Source organism: Carassius gibelio, chromosome B19, assembly GCF_023724105.1.
Source record: "Carassius gibelio isolate Cgi1373 ecotype wild population from Czech Republic chromosome B19, carGib1.2-hapl.c, whole genome shotgun sequence".
In the NCBI taxonomy this organism is placed as follows: Eukaryota; Metazoa; Chordata; class Actinopteri; order Cypriniformes; family Cyprinidae; genus Carassius; species Carassius gibelio.
The window spans coordinates 8,214,932-8,226,064 of NC_068414.1; the positions used below are offsets into that span (position 1 = coordinate 8,214,932).

An 11,133-nucleotide genomic window follows, 5' to 3' on the forward strand; every position below is an offset into this window, starting at 1 on the left:
CTGTTTATGTCTATGAAGAATCACAAAGGTACTGGGTTACTCCACCGTGGTATCCCCGAAGCAATCTAAAATAGTCTGAATATAAACACTTATTATAGGTGCACTCTAGTGATTCAGGACAAGATAAAAACACGGTTTGGAAAATGGATTCATGGTGTACTCTCTTATTATATACATTTTTCTACATTTTGAACACAAAGTTACGGACCGCAGTCTGATTGGTTGATTTTTACCGGGAGCGATGGAGTTTCTGCAAATGCCAATAGGACACTGGGAGGAGCCAGAGGAGCTTGATTTTTTAACGGATTCTCTGTCTCATTGATGCAAAAAATTAGAGACTTCAATCTTGGTCAGACGGTGGGGTGGTATTTTAGTATGCAAATTTATTCAAAGAATATAGGAAATGAGAATACAACTCATAACTTGCAAACAGATTAGTAAGTATTAAAATCAGCTTCAAATATAGAAAATACAAATCCCAAAATTAATATAGTTTTAAAAGCAATCCATGTATGATGGATGTTGCCCAATTAAAAGTAATACAAAATGCATTATAATATTCAAAAGTAATCAAGATGTTAAAAATAATAATACAAAGTATACAACAATACCCTGTATATCAAGAGTCAAAAGTTATAATAATATTCATATAAGAACAAATAATATAATAATAATCATATTTGAGATGAATAAAACCTGAGAGAAGTTCAAAGTATTCAAGTGAGCCCGGAATCAAAGATAAAGAAGGTGAGAAAAGACTAAGTCCAGCTAGAAGGGTCTAGGCTGAACTCAGTCTGAGCTGAGGAAGGAGGGGTTTGCACCTCCTTATGTAGTCTCTTCAAGCAAAGAGTCTCGTGATCCAGAAATGAAGTCATGTCTCAAATAGATAGAAAGACATTGGTCATATGCCTCTGGTCCATATAAAGATACCAGATGAGCCTTGCAGTCCAGTTTAACTTCCACATTTTAGAAGATCAACAGATAGTTGTTGCCTTTGGGTGTTGCTCAGCTAAATGCAGGGTTGCAAAGACCTCAGGAGATATTGTATTGTATAGACCTCAGGCTGTATTGTCTCCCTTATCAAAAACCCACAAGGATCAAAAATAACTCAAAATACAGACGTGTGAAGCCAAAACTCAGACAAACAGCGTCATAAGCGCAAAACATAAACGTTCTGTGAGACTAGATGGAAATCTACATCTTTTTGTTTTTCTATTTCTATATTAATACAGAAGTCTTCTAAAGTCTAAAGTTCAGCTGAGGCCTTCAGCACAGGCTGTCCTGTACTTTTGAGCACGTAGCAAATGCACACACGACAGAAGTCAAAATTTGGGTTACATCAGTCCCCCACTCGAGTCTTGACAAAAAGACTCGCACCCAAAATCCTTTCCCTTGAAAATAAGATACATAATAGTCAAAGGTAACAAATACATATGCAGAAAAATGAGTAAGTAAAACATTTCAGATAAGCACTTAATCGTGTAAGCATAAAGGAAATATAAAAGTGAATGAATCTTTTCAGGTAGACTGTAGATACCTCTTTAACCCCAGCCGCGTTAAGTTGACAGGAATTCTTCACCAAGCTGATCAGACGAGGAGCACTAAAAGCATCCGACCCCTGACCTCACCTGGACTTTTGCTGGGTCGAGGACTTACTACAGCATACCCTTCTTTCCATCTCTAAACTTATCATCATACTTTCTCTTCTTAATGGGTAGCTTCTTAAGATATTTGTCCTTATCAGATTGGGGTATCATGTCGCAAATTTCCAAACTTTCGTTGATCTTTTTCAACATCTCGTATCTTTCCTTACCCTTCACCTCTAATTCATACATTTCTTCATCATTGCTGACAGCAATAGGAGTAAAATAATCTTTTTGATCAATAATCTTGTGAGGCATCTTGATGTAGGGATTTGTAAATCTATATATCAGCTGGTAGATGAAAGCACAAGTCTCTCAGATGATGTAGAGTTAGCGTGCGATGTGATGACGATGCGTCCAGTTCTTGGGATCAAACACTGATGTCCAGCTACGAGCACAGCAACCTCTCCCGAATCGTCGATGAGCTGCACTGTTGCAGAAGTCACACCAAAGGGTCACCCTTAGAACCAGTCGTGTGGTAAATGTACGCAGGATAGGTCCGTATCAGCATGCACTCATACCTGTTTAGTTTTAGAGTAGTAGGAACAGAAATATGTGGAAACAAAAAGAACACAAACACAAACACACACACACACACACACATAATGCCAAAGCGAAGCGACAAACATTACATATAACATTTACACACACACACGAACAAGGACACAACAAGACAGATAAAACAACATTAATCACAATTGTTACATGTAAACATTATGGTTTTCAGTTTCATTTCATCATTTTATAAACAAATATATACATTAGATCCAGGGGAACTCAGCATTGGAAACCTGGAGAGAAGTAAACAATTAATCATTAATCATTGTTCGTCCTTAGTAGCAATTCGTCTGATAGAGCTTACACCTGTTGGACAAATTCAAAGTGAAAACGGTATCATCAACAACCTAAGGAACAGATATGGTGAATTTTGGTTAATTTTGATTCTCTGGAAGCAAGTGAACAATCACTAAATAAATAATCGATAATTGAATCAATCAATTATTACACTCCTGACATAAGTCAGACCCTCAATCACCTCACAGAGGTTGAAAACAAACATTGATTACAACCTTAATTTTAGAAAGGGTACCCTTAGTCTATAAAAGAAAATCTATTGTGCATTGAGAGATATTGTTAGTATAAGCAAGCTGTAACAGGGGCTTCACTTGTGCAAGATGCTTCCATCGAGTCAAGCCTGGCTCGATTTCAATGAGTAGAGAGAAAAGTTGGAGTAGTCAGCAACACTGAGTAAGGACCTTCATACCTGGAAGACATTGGACCTAAATTCCCTATTTCTGAACCATTACTTTGTCCCCCACTTGTACAGGATTTTAGCCGTTAAATTAAATGCAGCAGTCTTTAAGTCTCCAGCATTTTGGACGCTGAGGGCACTGAATGGGCATCCTTAAATGTGCATAATGTGTACCCATGATCAGAGGGTACAAAAATAAAATCTACCTGTCAATGTGTAAAAGGTCCTCGCGGACGAGGACTGTGGCTAATTGATATCATACCTCTTCATAATCGTGGCTTTGTTTGTAAATGATGGATATATCTGGACAGTCTGTCCCTCACAGTTTGTAACATCTCTGGTCAAAACCATGTTTGTTGTAACATAGTATTAGTTTTATGAACCCCTTGGTGTGCAATCCTGTGGTATAGATCAATTAATATCTGCTAGGCGGAACACCCTTTTCATTTAGAGCATTAATTCCTTCTTCAGTTAAAATAGCTCCTAACCTTTTTGACATATTTCATTATCTTCATTTGTGTACAATTTAGATAGAGTTTCTGATCCTGCACAATTTGGATGAACAGGGAAAATTGCAGTTACCTCTCCAAGTGATGCACCCCTGGCCGCCTCTCTCACAGCCTTATCAGCTAGCGAGTTTCCTTTTGCCCACCAATCATTGAAAGTACTGTGACCTGTAACCTTGCAAACCGCAACACAGTTAGGTGAAATTTTCTCGCAAGTTTCAAGAATTCAAGAATTTCTTTAATAATGGTTTGATGACTTATTGGCGTACCGGCGGTGGTCATATAACCGCGACGTTTCCAGACAGGGCCATAACTCTGCACTACATGTTAACTGTAGGCACTATCAGTAAAAATATTCACATAAATGGAGCTATTTTCGCTTGCAGTTAATTTAAGTGTAAAATTTAAAGCAGCTTTCAAAGCATGCAGTTCAGCGATCTGAGCACTTCCTCCCCGTAGCGACCCTTCAGCACAGACTTCGCCCCTCCTCCCTCTACTACCGCCCAACCTGTGTAGCGTGTTTCCCCCTCATAAAAGCTGCTGCCATCCACGAACATGTCCATGACATTTGCAAATGTCTAATTTCTGACGAAATGTCCTCTGTCACAAATAACCACCACAGCACAGTCATTTGCACTCCCTTCGTTGTCCATCAGGGAGGCAGGGTTCGTCCGGTTATCTGTAACAACAGTAAGCTGAGGACTCATTAGAGCAGTTTCCCACTTAGCAGGTCGCTGATTTGAGATCGATTTCACCTTTGTTTCAGGTAGCAAACGTAAAAAGCGGTGTGGGGTATGTAAAATAGTCTGGTTGTAGCCGACAATGTGCTCGGTGAACTTCAGTGCTCACTCTGCACAGTCCAACACCATCAAGCATGGCATCTGTCCTTTCATAGAAGAAGGAATCACAATTGAGTAATATCCAACAGTTCCAAAACTTTTGTCACTTTGATGCTGTCCCAGCACGCAGTTGTAAGCATTCGGGCCTACATGTGTCCAAATGTGGAGCGGTTTTGTTCATGTAACACAGGAGAAGAGGCTGGTGCGGATTTGAGAAGAGTGAAAGACTCAGCCATGTCTGCTGTCCACTCTAGAGGGGAAGCACCCGGAAGGCCTTCCTTAAGAGCCTCGGTTAGAGGTTCAGCCAAATCAGAAAAATCAGGGAAATAAACCCGATTAAAATTAAATAGCCCCATTAATGATCTTAAACCAGTGACTGTGGTTGGCTTCTTTAATTTTGTAATTGTTATGACCCGATCTGGAAGAGGTCTTTCTCCCTCACGACCAACACTCTGACCTAAAAATGTAATAATGGTTGAAACAGCTGTACTTCCTGTTTGTTCAGGAGGAAGCCAGCCTCTTGAAGTGCTCTCAGCAGGAGAGTGAGTACACTCAGATGCTGCACCTTTTTTCTAGATGTAAGAAAAATTTCATCACAATATTGAATTATAACAGACGGCACGCACGATTCTTTTAAAATGGTTGAATGATTGGCAACAATGGGGTTGCTTTGGTGGTCACAGCATTCAATGCGGTATAGTCTATAGTAAGCCTATAGTTATCGTCTGGCTTTCTTACAGGCCACATGTGAATCACATTGAGAGGCACATCTTACCACAATCCCTTTCTCGAGCTGGGTCACAATTTGCCTGTGCCGCTCTCTCTTTCTCTCCGAAGAGGATACTGGAATACTGGAGGAGGTGCAGGACCTGAAACATTTAGAGGTTTAATTCTGCAAAGACCACCATCAAGTTTAGAAGTTGACCACAAATCTGAAAATTTCTCAGAAAAGTATTGTATCATTGGAGAGTCAGTAGCCTCTTTCTCATTTGCTGTAACAGCTCCAATGTTAAATTTAGGAGTTCAATTTTTCTGACGACTGGAATGGGAACTGGCAAAAATTGACTAACTATTTGATTTAGTTAATAAAATATCTGCTTCCAATTTCTCCACTATATCCATTCCCATTACAGTGCCAACTTGACTTTCTCCAACCCAGAATTGCACCCGAAAGGGTTTACTTAAGTGGATAAATTATTAAGGGGATTAATTGAGACTGTGAAAAGACTGCCATCAGATAATCCTCGAAGAGTCATGTGTTTATTTGTAAAATGTAAATTAGAGTAGCTAAATAAATATGTAGCTATCCTGATCTCAAGTGCTTTGGTCAGCCTGTGGCATCAGCAGCTTAAGCTGTGCCTGCATGTCGATTTCCTTTTTTCTGCATCACCTCTATTTTGAGAGTGAGGCCGAAGGGGGGGGGGGGGCTACTTTGGTAGCCTTCGCTGTTGCTGAAAAGAGGAACCTTTTTAAACATTTTAAAACCCTCGCTCTCCATCTCGCTCAGGGCACCTATTTACGTAGTGGCCTGTTTCCTGACAATTATAACAGGTAATTACAGAGACAGAGGGTGATCCAATCGCATCATCTGCTCTTTTCGTTTGATCAACAATATCTTAAGCTCTGGTTCCCCACGTGTGCCGTGTGTAACAGTATATGAGATTTCAAATCAACAGCTTCTTTTGTAGCAACAAACTCCTTCAAAGCTCATGTGAAATGCTCAGTATATTTAACAAAGGGCTCGTTAGTGCCCTGTCTGATCAATGTTACATTAGTAAAAATTTGGATTCCTGATCCAATCACATGCTGTACTTCAATACGCAGTTCGTTAAATTAAGTAGCAAAATCATTTGCGGTTGTAATTAGTACAGTTAGATTTCATAATTGGCAGCGTGTTTACAATGCTAGGTAAATCACGCACACCAATAGTTCGATAGACCCCCACTTGGCCACCTGCTTATAACATGGTAACCTGGAATATAATTTCACATATTTGCCCCACTCAGCCTCAGCTCTTCCAAACTGCCAGGAGAAATAACAAACTATATTCACAATTCTCAGAAATCTGTTACATTTCTGCCAGTTATAAATGTCATCAATCTTAGGAGCTTTGCCTATATCGGCTCTTGGCTCCTTTGTTACAAGATTTTTAATAAATCCCACATATCTTATAGCCTCTCTAGCTGCTTGCGCTAAATTATAAACCTGTACAATTCTACCATTTCTGTCTGTCAAAAGCCCTTTGACTTTCCTTATCTATAAACAACATAAAACACGTGCCTATTTCTTCTGTTCTTTGTGATCAGTAATTTCCTTCAACCTGTTAACTGTCACCCCGTCCCGAATACGGGACGCCTGCGCCGACTACACCACACCACAATCAAATCAAATCCAATCCTGACAAACTATATACCATTGGAAAAGTCCAAGACTCTCAAATATATATTTTACCAATATTCTTGTTAAAAGACTATGTAGGAAAAGTAATAAAATTCATTTATGACAAGAGTACACACTCAGAAATCTACATTACAAAAGAAGACTTCCTCGTTGCCTTTTTCTCTATCACATTTCATAAATCATCAGAAGTGATATATCACTTGAAAACATAAAATCTCAAAATTCATCCTTTAAATCCCATTTTAAAATCAGACAATTACATTACCATGTAAATGGCACATCATAATCATGTTACAAAATATTTTCGGTCATGAATTGTAAAATTTTAGGTTTGTATTATGCAAATTCAAGTCTATCTTCAAAAACGTGAGTGACCGTTAAGGGGTCAACACCCATTCACTCTATCTGCGTGGAACCGAAATCTCTCTAAATCCATCTTTAACCATTTTCTGTCTTATTTCTTCTACATCACATATTCATTTGGAGTTTCTTTTATTTGAACAGGTGCCATTATCTCATGTGCTGACAAATCCAACAAGGAAAAGGTTTATTCAATTCAGATACACTTAATTAAAATTAATTATTTATTTATCTTAACTTATTTTTACTTATCTTTACTTATTTTTATTTATCTTTACTTACTTTACTTAATTCCTTTACTTATTTAACTTAATTTCTACTTAGTTTTACTTAATTTCTACTTATTTTTACTTAATTTCTACTTATTTTTACTTAATGCACCGTCTGACAATTTATTGATTTTAAATTTAGTCGCAAGGTGGGGTTCTGTTTGTGTCGAAAACTGCCAAGTCTAATCCCAGAGACTATATCCATAAACAAGAGACGGCATTCAGACCCGACCAGCACGCTGTGAGTAAACCCTCACAGCGCGTGTCTCAAAATACTGTTGCATTTTTGGTTTAACCCACAAGTGCTCGCAATACACCCCCGGTAACCCCGCAGGATGTAAAGCGCAGATATTTATCCACACTACCAGTAACCCTCAATAGTGAACAACACATTTAATGCCGCGGATCGCCGTCTCGTCCCCCAGCGCGCGCTGATTTTTCAAATACGGTTAAACCACCGTCTACGGTTATACCACCGGCTATGACCCAGGCTCGTTCTCTTGCTGCAGTCAAGATTAATGAACGAGGTGGGTCCACAGATATATCTCCTAGACCCGGCAGGCAACACCACAGAAGCCCATAAAGAGAAAAGGATGAGCTACTCACCTCTCTTTATTTTGTCTTGCGTTGCATCAAAACTTAATAAAATGAAAACTTCAACGATCTCCAGCGGGTGCCTCCAAAACTGATGCAAAAAATTAGAGACTTCAATCTTGGTCAGACGGTGGGGTGGTATTTTAGTATGCAAATTTATTCAAAGAATATAGGAAATGAGAATACAACTCATAACTTGCAAACAGATTAGTAAGTATTAAAATCAGCTTCAAATATAGAAAATACAAATCCCAAAATTAATATAGTTTTAAAAGCAATCCATGTATGATGGATGTTGCCCAATTAAAAGTAATACAAAATGCATTATAATATTCAAAAGTAATCAAGATGTTAAAAATAATAATACAAAGTATACAACAATACCCTGTATATCAAGAGTCAAAAGTTATAATAATATTCATATAAGAACAAATAATATAATAATAATCATATTTGAGATGAATAAAACCTGAGAGAAGTTCAAAGTATTCAAGTGAGCCCGGAATCAAAGATAAAGAAGGTGAGAAAAGACTAAGTCCAGCTAGAAGGGTCTAGGCTGAACTCAGTCTGAGCTGAGGAAGGAGGGGTTTGCACCTCCTTATGTAGTCTCTTCAAGCAAAGAGTCTCGTGATCCAGAAATGAAGTCATGTCTCAAATAGATAGAAAGACATTGGTCATATGCCTCTGGTCCATATAAAGATACCAGATGAGCCTTGCAGTCCAGTTTAACTTCCACATTTTAGAAGATCAACAGATAGTTGTTGCCTTTGGGTGTTGCTCAGCTAAATGCAGGGTTGCAAAGACCTCAGGAGATATTGTATTGTATAGACCTCAGGCTGTATTGTCTCCCTTATCAAAAACCCACAAGGATCAAAAATAACTCAAAATACAGACGTGTGAAGCCAAAACTCAGACAAACAGCGTCATAAGCGCAAAACATAAACGTTCTGTGAGACTAGATGGAAATCTACATCTTTTTGTTTTTCTATTTCTATATTAATACAGAAGTCTTCTAAAGTCTAAAGTTCAGCTGAGGCCTTCAGCACAGGCTGTCCTGTACTTTTGAGCACGTAGCAAATGCACACACGACAGAAGTCAAAATTTGGGTTACATCACTCATATTCTACTGTCAGGACATAATGACAGGTTTAATAAATATGTAAAAAATATATTTTTACAAAAGTTACCTACTACAGCTTTAAGACTACAGTTTACTTTCATGCACATTATTTTGCGTTCTATATTTAATTGTACTATGTAGTGCCTTCCAGTAAGTCACTTCAGACGCCTCAGGGGTTTCAATAGATTCTTGGTTTATTTCAGTAAAAAATAAAATGTGATTTAACTGATAAATAATCCATAAGTAAATAAATTGAAAACCATATGCCTGCTGGCTTCCATTCATTTCCAACATCAAGTTCAAACTCCTTTGTCTGCCACTAATTGGCACAGGTGTGCAATTTAACTCATTCTGTTCCAAGGCCTTTCAAGACCACAATATCATAATTCACCAGCAGGGGTCACTAAATTAACTTAAACATAAATATCATATGGCTGGCTCCTATGGCTCCTACACACCGGCCCTCTTATTGCTACCGGCTATATAGGTACAATAATAACTAAACAGAAAACATGGAGCCATACATTATAATATACACAGAAAAGATAAATTTGTCAAATCATCAATAATCAGAATCATTCACACGTATACAATACATAAATGTTTGTTTCAAATAAAATATCAAATTTTTCAGTTCATTCAACAATATCAGTTCGAATTAAAGTTCATCAGTAGTTCTTTTTTTATAGTCCTTCTTGTTCAATATATAATGTAAACAACAAAACATGAGGCCATTATGCCACAAGAGGCATTGTGCATTCAAAGGTCAATTTCAGTGTGTATTTATGTGTATACGCGCATGTGTGCATGTTGCAAGAAATTTCTTGCTCGAATAGTCCTTGGTCCATTGTGCGCTTGTAAAGAGCAGTACATATAAGTTCTTACAAGGTAAAGTAATCATCACATATACATTGGTCATTCATATCTACATGTCATTTTCCATCAATAAACAAACCTTTGCAATTGGTCTGTCTATAACACTTGTCTTTGTTTTTAAAGTCAAACTACGAACAATTCCCTTTGAATCTTTCTTTGTGTCAATAACCTTCCCTAACATCCAAGATCCCCTAGGGGCAGTAGGGTCTGCAATTAACACAATGTCACCATTTGCATAGTTTCTTTTCTTTTTAAACCATTTCTGTCTCTCTTGTAGGTTTGGAAGATATTCTCTAACCCATCTTTTCCAAAATATATCAGCTAAGTATTGTATTTGCTTCCATCTACGTCTACTATACGTGTCTGATTTCTGAAATAAGCCAGGTGGTAATGTAGGTTGCCCTTTAAGAAGTAAAAGGTGGTTGGGCGTTAAAGGTTCAAGGTCATTTGGACTATCCGGATTTGTGGTAAGTGGGCGACTATTCATTATGGCTTCTACCTCACAGATGAAAGTGTGAAGAGATTCATCATCTAGAATTTGATCCTTTGTTAGTGATAGAAGTGTTTGTTTGACCTGTTTTATTAACCTCTCCCATACTCCTCCAAAGTGTGAAGCGGCAGGTGGGTTGAAAATCCATTCTATGCCCTTTTGTTGCAGAGCAACTTGGAGTTTGTGGTTTTGGTTCCACTCTTTTATGGCCTTCTTTAGTTCAGAGTCAGCTGATGTCAGGTTAGTTCCATTGTCAGATCTTATTTGACGCACTTGCCCTCGTCTGCATATGAATCTGCGGATTGCATTGATGCATGAATCAGTGTCAAGTGAATTGGCTATTTCCAAATGTATTGCTCGAGTTGTGAAACAGGTAAAGATGACACCATATCTTTTCACTTCACTGCGTCCTCTTTTTACTACAACTGGACCAAAGAAGTTTGCTCCAACAAAGGTAAATGGTGGTAAATCTGGTGTTATTCTTTCTTTTGGCAAGTCTGCCATTTTTTGTTCTCCTAGGTTTGAATGTAAGCGTTTGCAGAACACACACTCAGACCGTATTTTTCTAGCAAGGGAATTTGCTGCTGGAATCCAGTATTGCTGTCGCAGCTTGGCTAACATGTGATTCCTTCCACAGTGGCCAAGTTGTTCATGAATGTGTTTCAACACCAGTTTGGACACATGATTGTGTTTTGGAAGAATCATAGGATGTTTTTGGTCCTCTGGCATAGCCATTTTGCTTAATCTCCCTCCTGTACGAAGTATACCATCTTGCAGAATAGGA

At 38.2% G+C, this 11,133-nt stretch overlaps 1 long non-coding RNA gene across 1 annotated transcript; it reads right to left on the reverse strand.

Moving 5' to 3' along the window:
* Positions 1–350: 350 nt before the first annotated feature.
* On the reverse strand, positions 351–8,972 carry LOC127979248 (uncharacterized). The gene is made up of 2 exons (XR_008158765.1): positions 8,333–8,972; positions 351–7,954 (listed from the first exon to the last, which is right to left on the reverse strand). It is a non-coding gene; the product is annotated as an uncharacterized LOC127979248 (long non-coding RNA).
* Positions 8,973–11,133: the final 2,161 nt, after the last annotated feature.